The sequence below is a fragment of the Salvelinus namaycush genome, chromosome 26, assembly GCF_016432855.1.
Source record: "Salvelinus namaycush isolate Seneca chromosome 26, SaNama_1.0, whole genome shotgun sequence".
Taxonomy (NCBI): domain Eukaryota; kingdom Metazoa; phylum Chordata; class Actinopteri; order Salmoniformes; family Salmonidae; genus Salvelinus; species Salvelinus namaycush.
Genome location: NC_052332.1, coordinates 32,432,557 through 32,454,422, shown reverse-complemented (window position 1 = coordinate 32,454,422; position 21,866 = coordinate 32,432,557). Strand labels below are relative to the sequence as shown.

The 21,866-nt window shown below is 46.3% G+C and overlaps 1 pseudogene; it reads left to right on the top strand.

The window, feature by feature from the left end:
* Positions 1-21,866, top strand: part of LOC120021083 — a 105,304-nt pseudogene that overhangs the window by 5,034 nt on the left and 78,404 nt on the right.

Here is a 21,866-nt window from a genome sequence, read left to right as displayed (position 1 = left end):
CCGTGTTACACTCCTATCAGCTAAAAACAAGAAGTGGCTCCAGTGGGCAGGCGATCACCAACACTTGACAATTGAGAAGTGGAAAAACATTGCCTGGTCTGACGAATCCCGGTTCCTGTTGCATCATGCTGATGGCAGAGTCAGGATTTGGCTTCAGCAGCGTGAGTCCATGGCCCCATCCTGCCTCGTGTCAACGGTACAGGCTGGTGGCGGTGGTGCAATGATGTGGGGAATGTTTTCCTGGCACACGTTAAGTCCCTTGAAACCAATTGAGCAACGTTTCCATGCCCCATAGAATTCAGACTGTTCTAGAGGCACTATTGTGACCGTCCCCAGCTCATGTTCTCTCGTGGCTCATTGGTGGACCTCCTCATCAAGTCCAACGTCAGCCGATATGCAGAGTTTAAAACTTTTTAGGGATAGGGGGTAGCATTTTCACTTTGGATGAATAGCGTGCCCAGAGTGAACTGCCTCCTACTCTGTCCCTGTCCTAATATATGCATATTATTATTACTATTGGATAGAAAACACTCTGAAGTTTCTAAAACTGTTTGAATGATGTCTGTGAGTATAACAGAACTCATATGGCAGGCAAAAACCTGAGAAAAAATCCAAACAGGAAGTGGGAATTCTGAGGCTGGTCGATTTTCAACTCATCGCCTATTGAAATCCCTGTGGGATATGGATCTGTTTGAACTTCCTACGGCTTCCACTAGATGTCAACAGTCTGTAGAACGTTGAATGAAGCTTCTACTGTGATGTTGAGCCGGATGGGAGCTGTTTGAGTCAGTGGTCTGGCAAAGAGCCAGGTCCTGGTCATGCGCATTCCACATGATATCAACTTGCGTTCCATTACTTCTATAGACACAAAGGAATTCTCCGGTTGGAACGTTATTGAATATTTATGATAACAACATCCTAAAGATTGATTCTATACTTAGTTTGACAAGTTTATTCGACCTGTAATATAACTTTTTGAAGTTTTCGTCCGTTCGCCTGGACCTGCACGAGCGTTTGGATATGCGTACTAAACGTGCTAACAAAAGTAGCTACTTGGACATAAATAATGGACATTATCGAACAAAACAACAATTTATTGTGGAACTAGGATTCCTGTGAGTACATTCTGATGAAGATCATCAAAGGTTAGGGAATATTTATAATGTAATTTCTGTTGACTCCAACATGGCGGAGTTTCTATCTGAGCGCCGTCTCAGATTATTACATGGTTTGCTTTTTCCATAAAGTTTTTTTGAAATCTGACACAGCGGTTGCATTAAGAACAAGTGTATCTTTAATTCTATGTGAAACATGTATCTTTCATCAAAGTTTATGGTGAGTATTTCTGTTATTTGATGTGGCTCTCTGCAATTTCTCCGGATATTTTGGAGGCATTTCTGAACATGGCGCCAATGTAAACTGAGATTTTTGGATATAAATATGCACATTATCGAACAAAACATACATGTATTGTGTAACATGATGTCCTATGAGTGTCATCTGATGAAGATCATCAAAGGTTAGTGATTCATTTTATCTCTATTTCTGCTTTTTGTGACTCCTATCTTTGGCTGGGAAAATGGCTGTGTGTTTTTTGGACTTGGCGGTGATCTAACATAATCATATGTTGTGTTTTCGCTGTAAAGCATTTTTTAAATCGGACACGATGGGTAGATTAACAAGATGTTTATCTTTCATTTGCTGTATTGGACTTGTTAATGTGTGAAAGTTACATATTTCAAAAAAATATTTTTGAATTTCCCACGCTGCCTTTTCAGCGGAATGTTGTGGGGGGGTTCCGCTAGCGGAACGTGTGTCCTAGAAAGGTTAAAAACGTCACCCGCATCCTCACCTACCGCAACAGGAAAGTGGATCAGGTAGAGTGCACAACACACACACAGATGTTGAGCTGAGATACAAGATCTAACAGATTTCATTGACTTTCTGATTACTGTCAGATTAATGCTGTTACACAAACAGCTATTTCATCTCTGAAGATAATATACAAATGTTGTTCAGTAATGTCTCTACATTTCATTCATTGAGTGGTGGTTATGAACATCGGCTTTTAATTTGAGTACTTCAATCACTCTGCTCAAGATAGCTGTCCCGTATTTGACCACACTCACGTGTCCCTGTCTGCCCCGTCACCCCCGTCACCCCCGTCCCCCCCGTCCCCGCCCTGCTTTTCATTTTCACATACCCTCACCACTCCATTCCCACTCATCCCCATTCTCTCTCTCTCTTTCTCTCTCACTCTTTCTCCCCCTATTTCTCTATCTCGTGCTCTTTCTCCCTCTGTCTCCTTTCTCCCTCTCTCTCCTTTCTCCCTCTCTCTCCCATTTATCTCCCCCCCCTCTCTCCTTACTCTCTCTCTCTCTCTCGCACTGTCTCTCTCTCTCTCCTTTCTCCCTCCCCCTCTATCTCCCCCTCTCTCCCATTTCTCTCTCTCCCCCCCTCTCTCTCTCTACTCCTGTCTCGCACTCTCTCCCTCTCCTTTCTCCCCCTCTCTCCCCCTCTATCCCATTTATCTTTCTCACTCTCTCTCTCGCACTCTCTCTCCTTTCTCCCTCCCCCTCTATCTCCCCCTCTCTCCCATTTCTCTCTCTCCTCCCTCTCTCTCTCTCTACTCCTGTCTCGCACTCTCTCTCTCCTTCCTCTCTCTCTCTCGCACTCTCTCTCTCTCATTTCTCCCTCTCTCTCCTTTCTATCTCTCTCTCTCCTTTCTCACTCTCCTTTCTCTCTCTCCTCCTCCCTCTCCCTCGCTCTCTCTCTCTCTTACTTTCTCTCTCCTTCTCACTCTCCCTCTCTCTCCTCCTTTCTCTCTCCTTCTCCCTCCCTCTCTCTCTATCTCTCGCTCTCTTCTCCCTCTCTCGCTCTCTCTCCTTTCTCCCTCTCTCTCCTTTCTCTCTCTCTCTCTCTATCTCTCGCTCTCTTCTCCCTCTCTCGCTCTCTCTCCTTTCTCTCTCTCTCTCCTTTCTCTCTCTCTCTCTCTCTCTCTCTCCTTTCTCTCCTTTCTCTCCTTTCTCTCCTTTCTCTCCCTCTCCTGCAGGTGCCCTGTTCCCGGGCTGGTGTGTTTGGCAGCAAGCAGCTGACGATGGTGGAGAAATGGATGCTGATGAAGTTCCTCACTTTCTGTCTGGACATTGAGCAGCAACCAGAGGAGTACCAGGGTATGCTCCCCTCTCTCCCCCACCCCAGTCCTCTACCCCCAGTCCTCTACCCCCAGTCCTCTACCACCAGTCCTCTACCCCCAGTCCAAAACCACCAGTCCTCTACCACCAGTCCTCTACTCCCAGACCTCTTCCACCAGTCCTCTACCACCAGTCCAAAACCACCAGTCCTCTACTCCCAGTCCTCTACCACTAGTCCTCTACCAACAGTCCTTTACCCCCAGTCCTCTACCCCCAGTCCTCTACCACCAGTCCAAAACCACCAGTCCTCTACCCCCAGTTCTCTACCCCCAGTCTGTCTCTCTCCCTGTGCCAGTCCTCTACCACCAGTCCTCTGCTACCAGTCCTCTACTCCCAGTCCTCTACCACCAGTCCTCTACCACCAGTCCTCTACCCCCAGTCCTTTCTCTCCCTGTGCCAGTCCTCTACCACCAGTCCTCTACTACCAGTCCTCTACTCCCAGTCCTCTACCACCAGTCCTCTACCACCAGTCCTCTACCCCCAGTCCTCTACCCCCAGTCCTCTACCCCCAGTCCTCTACCCCCAGTCCTCTACCACCAGTCCTTTCTCTCCCTGTCCCAGTCCTCTACCCCAGTCCTCTACCAGCAGTCCTCTTTCTCCCTGTCCCAGTCCTGCTACCCCCACAGTCCTCCCTCTCCAGCCCTCTCTCTCTCGATCCTATCCTCTACCCCAACCTTCTACCCCCAGTCCTGTCTCTCCAGTCCTCTTTCTATCCCAGTCTTCTACCCCCAGTCCTCTCTCTGTCTATCCCTGTCTTCTCTATCCCTCACTCTTTTACCTTGTCTCCCCTGGTATTCCCTGCTCTCCTCTCTCTCCAGACTTCTCTCCCCTGGTATTCCCTGCTCTCCTCTCTCTCCAGACTTCTCTCCAGTGGTATTCCCTGCTCTCCTCTCTCTCCAGACTTCTCTCCCCTGGTATTCCCTGCTCTCCTCTCTCTCCAGACTTCTCTCCCCTGGTATTCCCTGCTCACCTCTCTCTCCAGACTTCTCTCCCCTGGTATTCCCTGCTCTCCTCTCTCTCCAGACTTCTCTCCCCTGGTATTCCCTGCTCACCTCTCTCTCCAGACTTCTCTCCCCTGGTATTCCCTGCTCTCCTCTCTCTCCAGACTTCTCTCCAGTGGTATTCCCTGCTCTCCTCTCTCTCCAGACTTCTCAGAGCTTCTCCTTATGGGACATCCTACAGACCAAGAAGCTGACAGAGAACCTGCAGCATCTCTTCCTGTACCCCATCGCCATGGTGACCCCGGAGGTCTGCGCGGGGGAGGGCCTGAGAGCAACGCAGCACTTCCTGTGTTGTCTGGGGCATTGCAGCAACACGCCCTTCCTGTTCCCCCTCTACGGCCTGTGGGACATTCCTCAGTGCTTCTGCAGGTCAGTGGTTCCTTATGTCTGTGCTAAAGGTCCATTGCAGACGAATATACACTGACATAGACTGACCAGGTAAATCCAGGTTAAAGCTATGATCCCTTATTGATGTCACTTGTTAAATCCACTTCAATCAGTGTATATGACAAAATATTTAAGTGCCTTTGAACTGGGTGTGTCAAGAACTGTAACACTGCTGGAATTTTCACGCTCAACAGTTTCCCATGTGTATCAAGAAAGTTCCACCACCCAAAGGACATCCAGTCAACTTTACACAACTGTGGGAAGCATTGGAGTCAACATGGGTCAGCATCCCTGTAGAATACTGTGTACACCTTGTAGAGTCCGTGCCCCCCATTTAACCTTTATATAAGAATTGAGTCTGTTCTGAGAGCAAAAGGGGCTATAACTCAATATTAGGAAGGTGTTCCTAATGTTTTGTACACTCAGTGTATATACAGTGCATTCGGAAAGTATTCAGACCCCTTGACTTTTTCAACATTTTGTTGCGTTACAGCCTTGTTCTAAATGTATTAAATTGTTTTTTTCCTTCATCAATCTACACATAAGACCACATAATGACAAAGCAAAAACTGGTTTTAGAAATTTAGCTAATAAAAAAATAATAATAAATAAATATGACATTTACATAAGTATTCAACCCTTTACTTTGTTGAAGCACCTTTGACAGCGATTACAGCCTTGAGTCTTCTTGGGTATGATGCTACAAGCTTGGCACACCTGTATTTGGGGAGTTTCTCACATTCTTCTCTGCATATCCTCTCAAGCTGTCAGGTTGGATGGGGAGTGTTCCTGCACAGCTTTTTTCAGGTCTCTCCAGAGATGTTCGATCGGGTTCAAGTCCGGGCTCTGGCTGGGCCACTCAAGGACATTCAGAGACTTGTCTCAAAGCCACTCCTGCGTTGTCATGGGAAACAGTGTTTAAACCCTTTACAATGAAGATCTGTGAAGTTATTTGGATTTTTCCGAATTATCTTTGAAAGACAGGGTCCTGAAAAAGGGACGTTTCTGTTCTTGCTGAGTTTATATATCTCAATCAAATAATTTATGGGTTACAATTAAGAACCTTACTGTGATTGTTTTTATTTGAAATGGTCAAAGATTGGTGAAGGATGGGGGGAGAGAGAGTGAGATGAAGGGAGATAGAGAGAGAGAGAGAGAGAGAGAGAGAGAGAGAGAGAGAGAGAGAGAGAGAGAGAGAGAGAGAGAGAGAGAGAGAGAGAAAGCAATTGTATGGGGGGAGAGAGAGGGCTAGAGGATGGGGGAGAGAGAGAGTGAGAGGATGAGAGAGAGAGAGAGAGAGAGCGAGAGGAAGGGGGAGAAAGAGTGAGAGGATGGGAGAGAGAGAGAGAATAAGAGAGAGAGAGAGAGAGAGAGAGAGAGAGAGAGAGAGAGAGAGAGAGAGAGAGAGAGAGAGAGAGAGAGAGAGAGAGAGAGAGAGAGAGAGAGAGCGAGAGGAAGGGGGGGAGAGAGTGAGAGGATGAGAGAGAGAGAAAGAGAGAGAGAGAGAGGAGGGGGGAGAGAGAGAGAGAGAGAGAAAGAGAGGATGGTAATACTACTGCAGGGGATAATGGCTCACAGCCAGACAATGCGAGAACAACTCCCCAAAGGCAGTGGATGCAGCTGGATATAGCCTTTTACACTTGCCCCGGGGTTGTGCATATGACTTTGGCTGCCTGCCTGCGTTTCCATTCTCTGACTGGGATATATCTACACCATGGAGGTGTCATGCGCTGAGTTGCATATATGACAGAGTTGTTTTCTACGGCGGAGCAGCCTGGAGATAGGTCATGTTCTATTGAACACGCTGTGCTGTCCAAGTCAGTGCCATGAAACCGATATACACTATATATAGAAAAGTATATGGACACCCCTTCAAATTAGTGGAGTCGGCTATTTCAGCCACACCCATTGCTGACCAGAGTATACAATTGAGCACATAGCTTTTCAATCGCCATAGACAAACATTGCCAGTAGAATGATCTTACTGAAGATCTCAGTGACTTTCAACCTGGTACCGTCATAGGATGCCGCCTTTCCAACGAGTCAGTTCGTCAAATTTCTGCCTTGTTAGAGCTGCCCCGGTCAACTGTAAGTGCTGTTATTGTGACGTGGAAACGTCTTGGAGCAACAACGGCTCAGCCGTGAAGTGGTAGGCCACACAAGCTCACAGAACGGGACCGCCGAGTGCTGAAGCACGCAGCGTGTAAAAACCGTCTGTCATCGGTTGCAACACTCACTACCGAGTTCCAAACTGCACCATGAAGCAACGTCAGCACAATAACTGCTCATCAAGAGCTTCATGAAATGGGTTTCCATGGCCTGAGCAGCCTCACACAAGCCTAAGGTCGCATGCTCAATGCCGAGCGTCAGGCGGAGTGGTGTTAAGCTCGCCGCCATTGGAACCTGGAGCAGTGTAAATGCGTTCTCAGAAGGGATGAATCACTCTTCCCCGGTCCGACGGACAAATCTGGGTTTGGCGGATGCCAGGAAAACGCTACCTGCCCGAATGCATAATGCAAACTGTAAAGTTTGGTGGAGGACAAATAATGGTTTGGGGCTGTTTTTCATGGTTCGGGGTAGGCCCCTTAGTTTGTCACGACCGTCATAATAAGCGAACCAAGGCGCAGCGGGATATGAGGACATCCTCTTTTATTAAAGATGACGAAACACGAAACGAACACTTTTACAAAACAATAAACGTGACGCTACAAACATTAGTGCACACACAAGCTACAAACGTTCAACATAGACAATTACCCACAAACACCTAAAGCCTATGGCTGCCTTAAATATGGCTCCCAATCAGAGACAACAATAAACAGCTGTCTCTGATTGAGAACCAAATCAGGCAACCATAGACTTTCCTAAACACCTACACTGAACACAACCCCATACATACTAAAAACCCCTTAAACAATACACACACCCTAAACTAGACAAAACACACAAACATCCCCCATGTCACACCCTGACCTAACTAAACTAATAAAGAAAATCAATATAACAGAGGCCAGGGTGTGACATAGTTCCAGTTAAGGTAAATCTTAACGCTACAGCATACAATGACATTCCTGATAATTCTGTGCTTCCAACTTTGTGGCAACAGTTTGGGGAAGGCCCTTTCCTGTTTCAGCATGACAATGCCTCCGTGCACAAAGCGAGGTCCATACAGGAATGGTTTGTCGAGATCGGTGTGGAATAACTTAACTGGCCTGCACAGAGCCTTGACCTCAACCCCATCGAACACCTTTAGGACAAATTGGAACGCCGACTGTGAGCCAGGCCTAATTGCCCAACATCAGTGCCCAACCTCACTAATGCTCTTGTGGCTGAATGGAAGCAAGTCCCCCGCAGCAATGTTCCAACATCTAGTGGAAAGCCTTCCCAGAAGAGTGGAGGCTGTTATAGCAGCAAAGGGGGGACTAACTCCATATTAATGCCCATGATTTTGGAATGAGATGTTTGACAAGCAGGTGTCCATATACTTTTGGCCATGTAGGGTATCTGGGATGCAATCAATTTGCATCCAACTAAATCCATCATAGAGAATGGCTGCACACCTCACATTTCAGGTGCGTATTAACAGACGTATACCACGGGTATGACAAAACATGTATTTGTACTGCTCTAATTACGTTGGTAACCAGTTTATAATAGCAATAAAGCTCTGGGGTTTGTGGTATATGGCCAATATACCACGACTAAGGGCTGTATCTTGGCACTCTGCGTTGCGTCGTGCATAAGAACAGCCCTTAGCCGTGGTATATTAGCCATATACCACAGCCCATCGTACCTTATTGCTTAATTGTATTATAATAAACTATTCAGAAAAAAAAGGATTTGCTATAATGATGTAGTAATTAATAGAAAGTGATGAATACATATTAAGAGCCTCCAAATGGAGCCTTAACGTCTTCCTCCTCATCTGTTTTTACCTTTGGGGGTAGATGTAGAGACATAAGTCTAATATGTAGGATACAGAGGTTGGATTCATCTTCTACCTGACTTTTAGAATTTGAATAAAGCTCCTCTGCTTGAGGCTCAGTCATTTGCATATTTGATTCCCACTCCTTCCTCTAATCTCCTTCTCTGACGTTCAGATAAGCAAGGTAAAGAGACGACACATGATCACACCTGTCTGTCACCATCTCGCTCTCGCTCTCTGGTGTTTTCCCATTCTGAATTTCCATGTCTTTATTTTGTTCTACCGGTGATGAAAAGGAATTGAGCTATTACTTTAATCTCCCTAGTTTTATATCTTAGATTAAAAACATCACAATGTCTCACCTTGACTTCAAACCTTGACTCTAGTCAGAAGGTCAGTTTTTTCTCAATGTCTCCTCCCAAATAGTGGAGGTAATTAAGGTTACAATAGTAGAAATGGAAGGAAGAAGAAAATGTTGGAGGTAGAGTGAGAGAGAAGAAACAAAAAAGAGGTAGCGAGTCAGATGGAGAGGGAGAAAAAAATCTGAGCTAGAGAGTGGTGTTTGGAGGAGGGATCATCCATCAATGTGATACCTGCTTGCAGGTGATGGATGGATAGATGGCTGTGCAAACTCAATAATTCTCACTCTCTCAGGTTATTCACAGATCAGCGAGCAGCACTGCTAATAAAGTGATGAAATGCTTTTGTGTCCTCGCCTGGATTATTCCTCAAGTTTTGACAAGGAAGACTTTTTAATTTCTAAATAACCTTTGGCGCTTTGACTGCCGTAGTCCGTATTCTGCCTATGCCCCTCGTACCGTTCCATGACTTGGGGATAGACCGTTATTCATTTACCCTGAAAAAGCATTTGGCCGTGACACGTTTTGATTTGCATGCAGCATTGCCACGCTCCAATCAGACAGCAGGCAGAATGAAACCGATTGAGAGGATGGGGAAAAGCATTCATTAATACAGATGATTGTTTGTCGAGCAGTCTGTTTTCTTCTACTCATGGAGCAATAAACATCATTTAACCAACAGGATTTAATTATGTGCAGAAGGCCTCACCATGCGGCATGGCTCTTTGTTTTTCATTTAATTATTGGCCAATCATTAGCCCCCCACTCTGACACCCAGCTCCCCAGATTACAGCAGAATTTTCCGGCAATGATCTTGACAGGTAAGCGGTCTGTGTACACATCGTAATTTAGTTTGTTTAGCGTGTTCTTGACATGGTGAGGATTTATTGTCCACAAACCCTCTGAAATCCTCCCAGGACCTTCTAAAACGTCCCACCTGTTTCTCCTTCTTGGAGGTGGAGAGAGAAAGCATGCATCTACAGAACCTGCAGCTTCTGTTCCACCAGGCTTTATAAGGGTTCAGTCAGGTCTTCAGTTCAACAGCCTTTTTAAGGGTCAGGGCTTAGTTCAACACTCTTAAAGGGTTGAGTCAGGGCTTAGTTCAACACTCTTGAAGGGTTGAGTCAGGGCTTAGTTCAACACTCTTAAAGGGTTGAGTCAGGGCTTAGTTCAACACTCTTAAAGGGTTGAGTCAGGGCTTAGTTCAACACTCTTAAAGGCTTTAGTCAGGGTTTAGTTCAACACTCTTGAAGGCTTGAGTCAGGGTTTAGTGCAACACTCTTAAAGTGTTGAGTCAGGGCTTAGTTCAACACTCTTAAAGGGTTGAGTCAGGGCTTAGTTCAACACTCTTTAAGGGTTGAGTCAGGGCTTAGTTCAACACTCTTGAAGAGTTGAGTCAGGGCTTAGTTCAACACTCTTGAAGGGTTGAGTCAGGGCTTAGTTCAACACTCTTAAAGAGTTGAGTCAGGGCTTAGTTCAACACTCTTAAAGGGTTGAGTCAGGGCTTAGTTCAACACTCTTAAAGAGTTGAGTCAGGGCTTAGTTCAACACTCTTAAAGGGTTGAGTCAGGGCTTAGTTCAACACTCTTAAAGGGTTGAGTCAGGGCTTAGTTCAAAACTCTTTAAGGGTTGAGTCAGGGCTTAGTTCAACACTCGTAAAGGGTTGAGTCAGGGCTTAGTTCAACACTCTTAAAGGGTTGAGTCAGGGCTTAGTTCAACACTCTTAAAGGCTTTAGTCAGGGTTTAGTTCAACACTCTTAAAGGCTTGAGTCAGGGTTTAGTGCAACACTCTTAAAGTGTTGAGTCAGGGCTTAGTTCAACACTCTTAAAGGGTTGAGTCAGGGCTTAGTTCAACACTCTTTAAGGGTTGAGTCAGGGCTTAGTTCAACACTCTTGAAGAGTTGAGTCAGGGCTTAGTTCAACACTCTTGAAGGGTTGAGTCAGGGCTTAGTTCAACACTCTTAAAGAGTTGAGTCAGGGCTTAGTTCAACACTCTTAAAGGGTTGAGTCAGGGCTTAGTTCAACACTCTTAAAGAGTTGAGTCAGGGCTTAGTTCAACACTCTTAAAGGGTTGAGTCAGGGCTTAGTTCAACACTCTTACAGGGTTGAGTCAGGGCTTAGTTCAAAACTCTTAAGGGTTGAGTCAGGGCTTAGTTCAACACTCGTAAAGGGTTGAGTCAGGGCTTAGTTCAACACTCTTAAAGGGTTGAGTCAGGGCTTAGTTCAACACTCTTTAAGGTTTGAGTCAGGGCTTAGTTCAACACTCTTGAAGGGTTGAGTCAGGGCTTAGTTCAACACTCTTAAAGGGTTGAGTCAGGGCTTAGTTCAACACTCTTTAAGGGTTGAGTCAGGGCTTAGTTCAACACTCTTAAAGGCTTGAGTCAGGGCTTAGTTCAACACTCTTAAAGAGTTGAGTCAGGGCTTAGTTCAACACTCTTAAAGAGTTGAGTCAGGGCTTAGTTCAACACTCTTAAAGAGTTGAGTCAGGGCTTAGTTCAACACTCTTAAAGGGTTGAGTCAGGGCTTAGTTCAACACTCTTAAAGGGTTGAGTCAGGGCTTAGTTCAAAACTCTTAAGGGTTGAGTCAGGGCTTAGTTCAACACTCGTAAAGGGTTGAGTCAGGGCTTAGTTCAACACTCTTAAAGGGTTGAGTCAGGGCTTAGTTCAACACTCTTTAAGGTTTGAGTCAGGGCTTAGTTCAACACTCTTGAAGGGTTGAGTCAGGGCTTAGTTCAACACTCTTAAAGGGTTGAGTCAGGGCTTAGTTCAACACTCTTTAAGGGTTGAGTCAGGGCTTAGTTCAACACTCTTAAAGGCTTGAGTCAGGGCTTAGTTCAACACTCTTAAAGAGTTGAGTCAGGGCTTAGTTCAACACTCTTAAAGAGTTGAGTCAGGGCTTAGTTCAACACTCTTTAAGGGTTTAGTCAAGGCTTAGTTCAACACTCTTGAAGGGTTGAGTCAGGGCTTAGTTCAACACTCTTTAAGATTTGAGTCAGGGCTTAGTTCAACACTCTTAAAGAGTTGAGTCAGGGCTTAGTTCAACACTCTTAAAGGGTTGAGTCAGCGCTTAGTTCAACACTCTTGAAGGGTTGAGTCAGGGCTTAGTTCAACACTCTTAAAGAGTTGAGTCAGGGCTTAGTTCAACACTCTTTAAGGGTTGAGTCAGGGCTTAGTTCAACACTCTTAAAGAGTTGAGTCAAGGCTTAGTTCAACACTCTTTAAGGGTTGAGTCAGGGTTTAGTTCAACACTCTTAAAGGGTTGAGTCAAGGCTTAGTGCAACACTCTTAAAAGTTTGAGTCAGGGCTTTGTTCAACACTGGAACAATTACAGAGTTTCAGGAGAGTTTTAGGAGACTCAGTCAAGAGTTGTTTAAGAGGATGTTGTGCAAAAGTGAGCTTGAACCACATGGTATTGCTAAGCAGTGCTCCTCAATACATACACTTTAGACTTATCTCTAGACTGTAATGTAACAATCCATCTCTAGTGTTCCTCCGTGTGAGGATGAAGAGTGCACAACACCTGCTGTTCCTCCAGGCTTGTCAAAGCTCAAGAGAAACCTCCCAGACCTAACTGTCATGACTGAAACTGAGATGAGAATCTAGCAAACACGGCAGCATTCAGTACTTGGAGGTGGACACGTCCTGTGTAAACGTATAAATACATGCCCTGCCATCATCATAAGGCATGGGATTGAGTTGTCAAGAAAATTGTGTCTGGCAGCCTTTAAGGGACTCTCTGTTTTATTTATTTCTGCCTTGCTATCGCTAGAGCCTGCAGCTTATTTCTGCTTCTTGTTACATTACCTTTTAATTACAGAAATAACTAGTTGGAGGCAGTTGTTTTGTAAGAGGGGGGAGAGGAGGGTTGTCGAAGATTTATTTGGGATGTGACCTTCTCCACACTAGCTGCAGCTGTAATCAGTGGAATTAATAGCATAATCAAATTATACACAAACTCATAAATCATCGCCGAGCGCGCTGTCACGGAGTTCGGCTATTAATGGCCCCTATTGTTTTGCCACCGTATTAAAAAATCACGTCCCCTGATTCCCGCCTTGATAGGAACTGAAATGCCATTTAGAGGCTATAAAGACCGGGGGCTCAGAGGGGATTTTCACAACTGTTAATTTAGCAGCGATGCGGAGTGATGTCGCAGGAGCCAAAGGGGGGCGAGTGAGGGCCGGCCGCGCTTCAGCTGCGCCTTTTCAGCCGGAGGATGGCATCATTGGGACAGACAGCGGCCAGTTAATTAGAGTAATATCAGCTTAAACGTCTGTCAGTTAGGGTTAATGACATCAAAAGGGGTTCCCTGTCGTCTGAATGGGGTTCTGTAGAGGACATGACATGGGCCTGGATGATTGTCTGTGAGTTCTATTCTCTTTACTCTCTCTATGCGTTATTAAGATGCCGTGTCTGGTAATTAAACTAAAGGGGGCAGGTACAAACCGGTGGGGTCTGTGAGGTAGGCATGTCTGGGTCCCTCCTCTCCATTCCTCCCACGGTTTCTCTAGACCTGCTCTCTCTCCAGTCTCTCAGATGGCAGAGCTCCTTGAAACCCCAGCCATCTCTGGCCGTTACTCACTCTGTTTTCAAAGAGCCCGTGCCAGGCTCATAGACCTGTTCTGTCTGTGTTATGCTGCTGTGTCTGCGTGGGAGCTTGGCTTAACCTGGCTAAACCCATGTATCCTTGAGTTTTGAAAAGTTGAACTTAACCAGGAAGCACAAATACACTGTTTTATAGTGATTGTAACCACATGTAGTGATTCCACTTTTTCTTTGAGGGAGATTTAAAAAATGTAGTATTTTGGAATTTTGGAGTATTTTGCAGTGAATTCATGTATGTTTATCTACACTGACTAGCCGCTATCTAAACTCCCTTCTCTCTCCTCTGTGTACTGTTCTCAGGATGCTGTTTTTGGAGGAATCTACTGTCTTCGCCACTCAGTTCAGTGTCTGGTTCTGGACAAGGCGTCCGGCAAGTGAGTATTCCATTGAGAATTTATCGTACACAGGGACATGGGCACACACACACACACACACACATGGACATACAGACACACGCACACAGACACACACACAGACACACACACACACAGACACACAGACACACAGACACACACAGACACACACAGACACACACACACACACAGACACACACACACACACACACACACACACACACACAGACACACACACACACAGACACAGACACAGACACAGACACAGACACAGACACAGACACACACACACACACACACACACACACACACACACACACACACACACACACAGACACAGACACAGACACACACACACACACACACACACACACACACACACACACACACACACACACACACACACACACACACATACACACACAGACAGACACACACACACACACACACACACACACACACACACACACACACACACAGACACACACAGACACACACACACACACACACACAGACACACAGACACACACACACACAGACACACACATACACACACAGACAGACACACACACACACACACACACACACACACACACACACACACACACACACACACACACAGACACACACATACAGCCACACATACACACACATACACACACACACAGACAGACACACACACACACACACACACACACACACACACACACACACACACACACACACACACACACACACACACACACATACACACACACACACAGACACACACACACACACACACACACACACACACACACACACACACACACACATACACACACAGACAGACACACACACACACAGACACACACACACACACACACAGACACACACACACACACACACACAGACACACACACACACACACACACACACACACAGACACACACATACACACACAGACAGACACACACACACACACACACACACACACACACACACACACACACAGACACACACACACACACACAGACACACACATACACATACACACACAGACAGACACACACACACACAGACACACATTCTCCCCCTCCACAATAAAGAAGTGTGATAATGAAGCAGTAGAAGATGTGGTTTGTGTTCAGGACTGAGATAACAAAAAGCTGCCCTGTTCTCTTCCTGCTCTCTAATCAGGAATCAACCTCAATTACAAGTCATTTGTGTACGTGGTCTTCCAAAACAAGGAAAGAAGAGGGGGTCCAGAATATAGATACGAAAATTAATTTTCTGGGAGAAGGGAGCTCCAACCCCCCTGAAGCAGCCAAGCTCGGAAGACAAATCACGGGGCCTGCCACTTGGGCTGGCGCTGAGTGATGCTGCTTTTTCCTCCTGGCCTTACCTTCACTAATTGATTTTCATCTGAAGACAAAAAAGCCCTCTGTTACTGCCTCTTAAAAAATGAGAGTTCATCTCCAGTCTCCCTTGATTAATCTGCGCTGATAATGTGAGTCAGGCCCTACTAGAAAGCCCTTTAATGAGTTTCAAAGGTAGATTGTTGTCATAAACTAGGTTAGATTAGTTTTTTGGGAGGGCTCGATATTGAGATTCTTTCATCTTGGTGGTGGGTGACCCTAGGGGCCAGAAGTCTTGTGGTGGAACAGCAGTGTACTGATGAGTAGTACTGTATGCACTCTCTCTCTCTCTCTCTCTCTCTCTCTCTCACTCTCTCTCTCTCTACTCTCTCTACTCTCTCTCTACTCTCTCTCTCTACTCTCTCTACTCTCTCTATCTACTCTACTCTCTCTATCTACTCTCTCTCTCTCTCTCTACTCTCTCTATCTACTCTACTCTCTCTCTCTCTACTCTCTCTATCTACTCTACTCTCTACTCTAGCCTTTCTACTCTCTCTCTCTACTCTCTCTCTCTACTCTCTCTACTCTACTCTCTCTACTCTCTCTCTCTACTCACTCTATGTAGTAAAGCTCTACTCTCTCTCTCTACTCACTCTCTCTACTCTCTCTCTCTCTACTCTCTCTACTCTCTCTCTCTACACTCTCTCTCTACTCTACTCTACTCTCTCTCTCTACTCTACTCTCTCTCTCTCTACTCTCTCTATTCTCTTCCTCTCTACTCTCTCTCTAACACACCCACGCTAAAACACGGCCCAGAGACTGGGATTTCCTAGAGTGGCCATGGTTTATGTATATCTATTATATCTACTTACTACCCAACGCTCTGCGAAGCCACCCACTGACCAATCATCTCTAACTAGAAGCACCATTTAAAACATTGATATGTGCAACGTCAGTGGCAAGCGCTAAAGCACAGACCTGGATCAGAAGCAGCAGTGGTCTCTGCTAGTTTTCCATGTGTAAAGGGGTTAGAGTGAGGTTGAAGATGATCCGAGACCCTGTCAGTCAGCAGTGGAGAGCAGTCCATAAGCCAGCAGTAAGGCATGTCTGAGAGGGCCGCATGTCTGAGAGGGCCGCATGTCCGAGAGGGCCGCATGGCGGAGAGGGCCGCATGCCGGAGAGGGCCGCATGGCGGAGAGGGCCGCATGGCGGAGAGGGCCGCATGGCGGAGAGGGCCGCATGGCGGAGAGGGCCGCATGCCGGAGAGGGCCGCATGGCCGAGAGGGCCGCATGGCGGAGAGGGCCGCATGTCCGAGAGGGCCGCATGGTGGAGAGGGCCGCATGGCGGAGAGGGCCGCATGGCCGAGAGGGCCGCATGGCGGAGAGGGCCGCATGTCCGAGAGGGCCGCATGGTGGAGAGGGCCGCATGGCGGAGAGGGCCGCATGGCGGAGAGGGCCACATGGCGGAGAGGGCCGCATGGCGGAGAGGGCCGCATGTCCGAGAGGGCCGCATGGCGGAGAGGGCCGCATGGCGGAGAGGGCCGCATGGCGGAGAGGGCCGCATGTCCGAGAGGGCCGCATGGCGGAGAGGGCCGCATGTCCGAGAGGGCCGCATGTCCGAGAGGGCCGCATGGCGGAGAGGGCCGCATGGCGGAGAGGGCCGCATGTCCGAGAGGGCCGCATGGTGGAGAGGGCCGCATGGCGGAGAGGGCCGCATGGCGGAGAGGGCCACATGGCGGAGAGGGCCGCATGTCCGAGAGGGCCGCATGGCGGAGAGGGCCGCATGGCGGAGAGGGCCGCATGGCGGAGAGGGCCGCATGGCGGAGAGGGCCGCATGTCCGAGAGGGCCGCATGTCCGAGAGGGCCGCATGGCGGAGAGGGCCGCTCTGCTCTCCACGCGCGCCACACAGGTGTCCACTCTGCTCCTTGGTCAAGGCAAGCATAATACATCACCATCGGAAAAGTTTTTTGAAGGTAAAAATACAGGCAAGGTGTCTGCCAGGCTGAACAATGATTTTAATTTCACCGGCGTCATAAATTACCTCCTTATGTCTCCTTCTATTACATACATAAAGCTGAAAGGGTGGAGGGAGATGAATAATGCAGTAGATGATGTGGCCTAACATCCCAGCTGCCTCTCCTCTGTCCTGGACCTGCTCCTTCATACTACTACAGCAGTCACCTCCACCCCACGTCGGTCGGCCTGTCTCTGCCTGTCTCTCTCTGTCTCTCTCTGTCTCTGCCTGTCTCTCTCTGTCTCTGCCTGTCTCTCTCTGTCTCTCTCTGTCTCTCTCTGTCTCTGCCTGTCTCTGCCTGTCTCTGCCTGTGTCTCTCTGTGTCTCTGTGTCTCTTTGTCTCTCTCTGTCTGTATCTCTCAGTCTCTCTCTCTCAGTCTGTCTGTCTGTCTGTGTCTGTCTGTGTCTGTCTGTCTGTGTCTGTCTGTCTGTCTGTCTGTCTGTCTGTCTGTCTGTCTGTCTGTCTGTCTGTCTGTCTGTCTGTCTGTCTGTCTGTCTGTCTGTCTGTCTGTCTGTCTGTCTGTGTCTGTCTGTCTGTCTGTCTGTCCTGACTCAACTGTCCAGACGTTTCACTCTGACAGTCCCTCCTCTCTCTGACTTCTCCTGTCACTATCTATCCCTTGGTGTTAATGCACTTTGATCATAGTCTAATTCCACTGGGTACAAACGGGTTAAATCAAGGTTTGATGATGTGGAAAATGCATTGGATTTGAAAAGTAACCAACATAATCTGTTGTTTTGAGGGTACATTTTTAACCATAGGATTATGTCATCATGGTAACCAATTTTCAACAGACAAACCTTGTATAAATTACGTTGAATTTGTACTTTGAATCAACGTCAGATCTTCAACGTAATATCCACTATAAGAAAAAACTATAGGCTGGGCAGCACCTCCTACTGGAGAGTTGATCTATCTACAGCTGTCCTGTCCAGGGTTTTATCCAAGCCTAGCTTTAATATCTGCCACTGTGTCACGTTCTGACCATAGTTCTTGTGTGTTTTACTTGTTTTAGTGTTGGTCAGGACGTGAGCTGGGTGGGCATTCTATGTTGTGTGTCTAGTTTGTCCATTTCTATGTATGCCTGATATGGTTCTCAATCAGCGGCAGGTGTTTGTCATTGTCTCTGATTGGGAACCATATTTAGGTGGCTTGTTTTGTGTTGGGGTTTGTGGGTGGTTGTTTCCTGTCTTTGTGTTCATTTCACCAGAGAGGACTGTTTCAGTTTGCCACATTTGTTATTTTGTATTTGTAAGTGTTCACGTTTATTCGTCTTAATTAAATCATGTTGAGCACAAACTACGCTGCGTCTTGGTCCGATCCCTGCTACACCTCCTCTTCAGACGAAGAGGAGGAAGGTTGCCGTTACACACTGAATATATAACCAATGTGCTATCGTGAGAATGATTGTTGAGAAATCTTCACAATATAGAATCACTGTTGCTAAAGAAGTCATTCCAAAGGGTAGGTTAAACAGAGCAAATTAAATGTTACCATATGTTATCAATCACATAGTATATAATCAATTATGGTATTTAGGCCTATATACAATAGCATTTGGAAGTCATCAACAGCTATTGTTTAAATTCAGCCCAGGATTCAACTAAAAATAGACAGTACATATACTGTAAGCCTGCGATTTCAAGCTTCAGTTGATTTCTAATGGAATCTACAAGTCAATAATAAATGTTGGATTCACGTTTCCAACTCGACCAAAAATCTAAAATCTATCAAACTATTTAAAGTGCATTTAAGGTTTGATTTTATTTAGTCCTATTCTTTAAGTTAGATTTTTGGTTGAAATGGAGACGTGAATCCAACATATAAATAATTCATTTGTTTACAAACTGGAGTTAAAGCCAGCGTCAGTGGTACAGATGGAGCTATACAAGCAGAAGAAACATGTCCTTCAAATGTTGATATTTGGTTGCGTTAACAACCAAACACAATTCAATATCACTTTTGCAATACGGAAAATTGATCACTTGCACCATGTAATGCACCAGCATTGATCACTTGCACCATGTACTTTAATGTAATCTCAACTACAATCCAGGACATTTGGTTGTGCTATTAGATGAAGTACAGTGATAACACATTAAGTTGTTAAATAAATAAACAAAATACCTGACATTGTATCCCATTGGAATTTTGTTGTGCTTTTAGATGGTTGAAAGCATAGTAATAACACATTGGGAATTCAACAAACTATTGTCTGTTTTTTTGAGTGGGTGAAAATAGGTTGGAATCTCATTGATCAACAAATCTACCAAATATGACCCAATTCTCCACATTGAAATGACATAGTGTGCCCAGTGGGATGGTACTTATCATAGCCATCTCAACTGGAACTGAGTAGATGTAGTAAATAAACAACAGAGGGAGAACTTGACTACTTGTGATTGTAATGTAGGTCATGGCTGGAGTTAGTTTGGTTCACTACTCTGCCACAGTAAAGAGTTCCTTCCGGTTGAGATGTTGATCAAAGTCAGAACTATGCATGGCTGTGTACAAGGCTGTGTACAAGGCTGTGTACAAGGCTGTGTACAAGGCTGTGACCCTGATTGCTATGGATAGGATCTGCATGTTTATGAACACTTTATAGTTATGATAAATAAAGCCTGCCCGGCTGTGGCCTCCTGGGTAGGGGGACAGTAATCATTAGAGCTACCATTAGTGTTAGGTTGAGGTTTATTCCCAGGTTATGTCTACAGGTGTGTAGATGACAGAGGATATAGATTAGTGTTTTTTTAACCAGGTAGGCTAGTTGAGAACAAGTTCTCATTTGCAACTGCGACCTGGCCAAGATAAAGCATAGCAGTGTGAACAGACAACAACACAGAGTTACACATGGAGTAAACAATAAACAAGTCAATAACATGGTATAAAAAAAGAGAATCTATATACAATGTGTGCAAAAGGCATGAGGAGGTAGGCAATAAATCGAATAATTACAATTTAGCAGATTAACACTGGAGTGATAAATCATCAGATGATCATGTGCAAGTAGAGATACTGGTGTGCAAAAGAGCAGAAAAGTAAATAAATAAAAGCAGTATGGGGGGTGAGGTAGGTAAATTGGGTGGGCTATATACCGATGGACTATGTACAGCTGCAGCGATCGGTTAGCTGCTCGGATAGCAGATGTTTAAAGTTGTTGAGGGAGATAAAAGTCTCCAGCTTCAGAGATTTTTGCAATTCGTTCCAGTCGCAGGCAGCAGAGAACTGGAAGGAAAGGCGTCCAAATGAGGTTTTGGCTTTAGGGATGATCAGTGAGATACACCTGCTGGAGCGCGTGCTACGGGTGGGTGTAGCCATCGTGACCAGTGAACTGAGATAAGGCGGCACTTTACCTAGCATAGCCTTGTAGATGACCTGGAGCCAGTGGGTCTGACGACGAATATGTAGCGAGGGCTAGCCGACTAGGGCATACAGGTCGCAGTGGTGGGTCGTATAAGGTGCTTTAGTAACAAAACGGATGGCACTGTGATAAACTGCATCCAGTTTGCTGAGTAGAGTATTGGAAGCTATTTTGTAGATGACATCGCCGAAGTCGAGGATCGGTAGGATAGTCAGTTTTACTAGGGTAAGTTTGGCGGCGTGAGTGAAGGAGGCTTTGTTGTGAAATAGAAAGCCGACTCTAGATTTGATTTTGGATTGGAGATGTTTGATATGAGTCTGGAAGGAGAGTTTGCAGTCTAGCCAGACACCTAGGTACTTATAGATGTCCACATATTCTAGGTCGGAACCGTCCAGGGTGGTGATGCTAGTCGGGCGTGCGGGTGCAGGCAGCGAACGGTTGAAAAGCATGCATTTGGTTTTACTAGCGTTTAAGAGCAGTTGGAGGCCACGGAAGGAGTGTTGTATGGCATTGAAGCTCGTTTGGAGGTTAGATAGCACAGTGTCCAAGGAAGGGCCAGAAGTATACAGAATGGTGTCGTCTGCGTAGAGGTGGATCAGGGAATCGCCCGCAGCAAGAGCAACATCATTGATATATACAGAGAAAAGAGTCGGCCCGAGAATTGAACCCTGAGGTACCCCCATAGAGACTGCCAGAGGACCGGACAGCATGCCCTCCGATTTGACACACTGAGCTCTGTCTGCAAAGTAGTTGGTGAACCAGGCAAGGCACTCATTAGAAAAACCGAGGCTACTGAGTCTGCCGATAAGAATATGGTGATTGACAGAGTCGAAAGCCTTGGCCAGGTCGATGAAGACGGCTGCACAGTACTGTCTTTTATCGATGCCGGTTATGATATTGTTTAGTACCTTGAGCGTGGCTGAGGTGCACCCGTGACCGGCTCGGAAACCGGATTGCACAGCGGAGAAGGTACGGTGGGATTCGAGATGGTCAGTGATCTGTTTGTTGACTTGGCTTTCGAAGACCTTAGATAGGCAGGGCAGGATGGATATAGGTCTGTAACAGTTTGGGTCCAGGGTGTCTCCCCCTTTGAAGAGGGGGATGACCGCGGCAGCTTTCCAATCCTTGGGGATCTCAGATGATACGAAGGAGAGGTTGAACAGGCTGGTAATAGGGGGTGCGACAATGGCGGCGGACAGTTTCAGAAATAGGGGGTCCAGATTGTCAAGCCCAGCTGATTTGTATGGGTCCAGGTTTTCCAGCTCTTTCAGAACATCTGCTATCTGGATTTGGGTAAAGGAGAAGCTGGGGAGGCTTGGGCGAGTAGC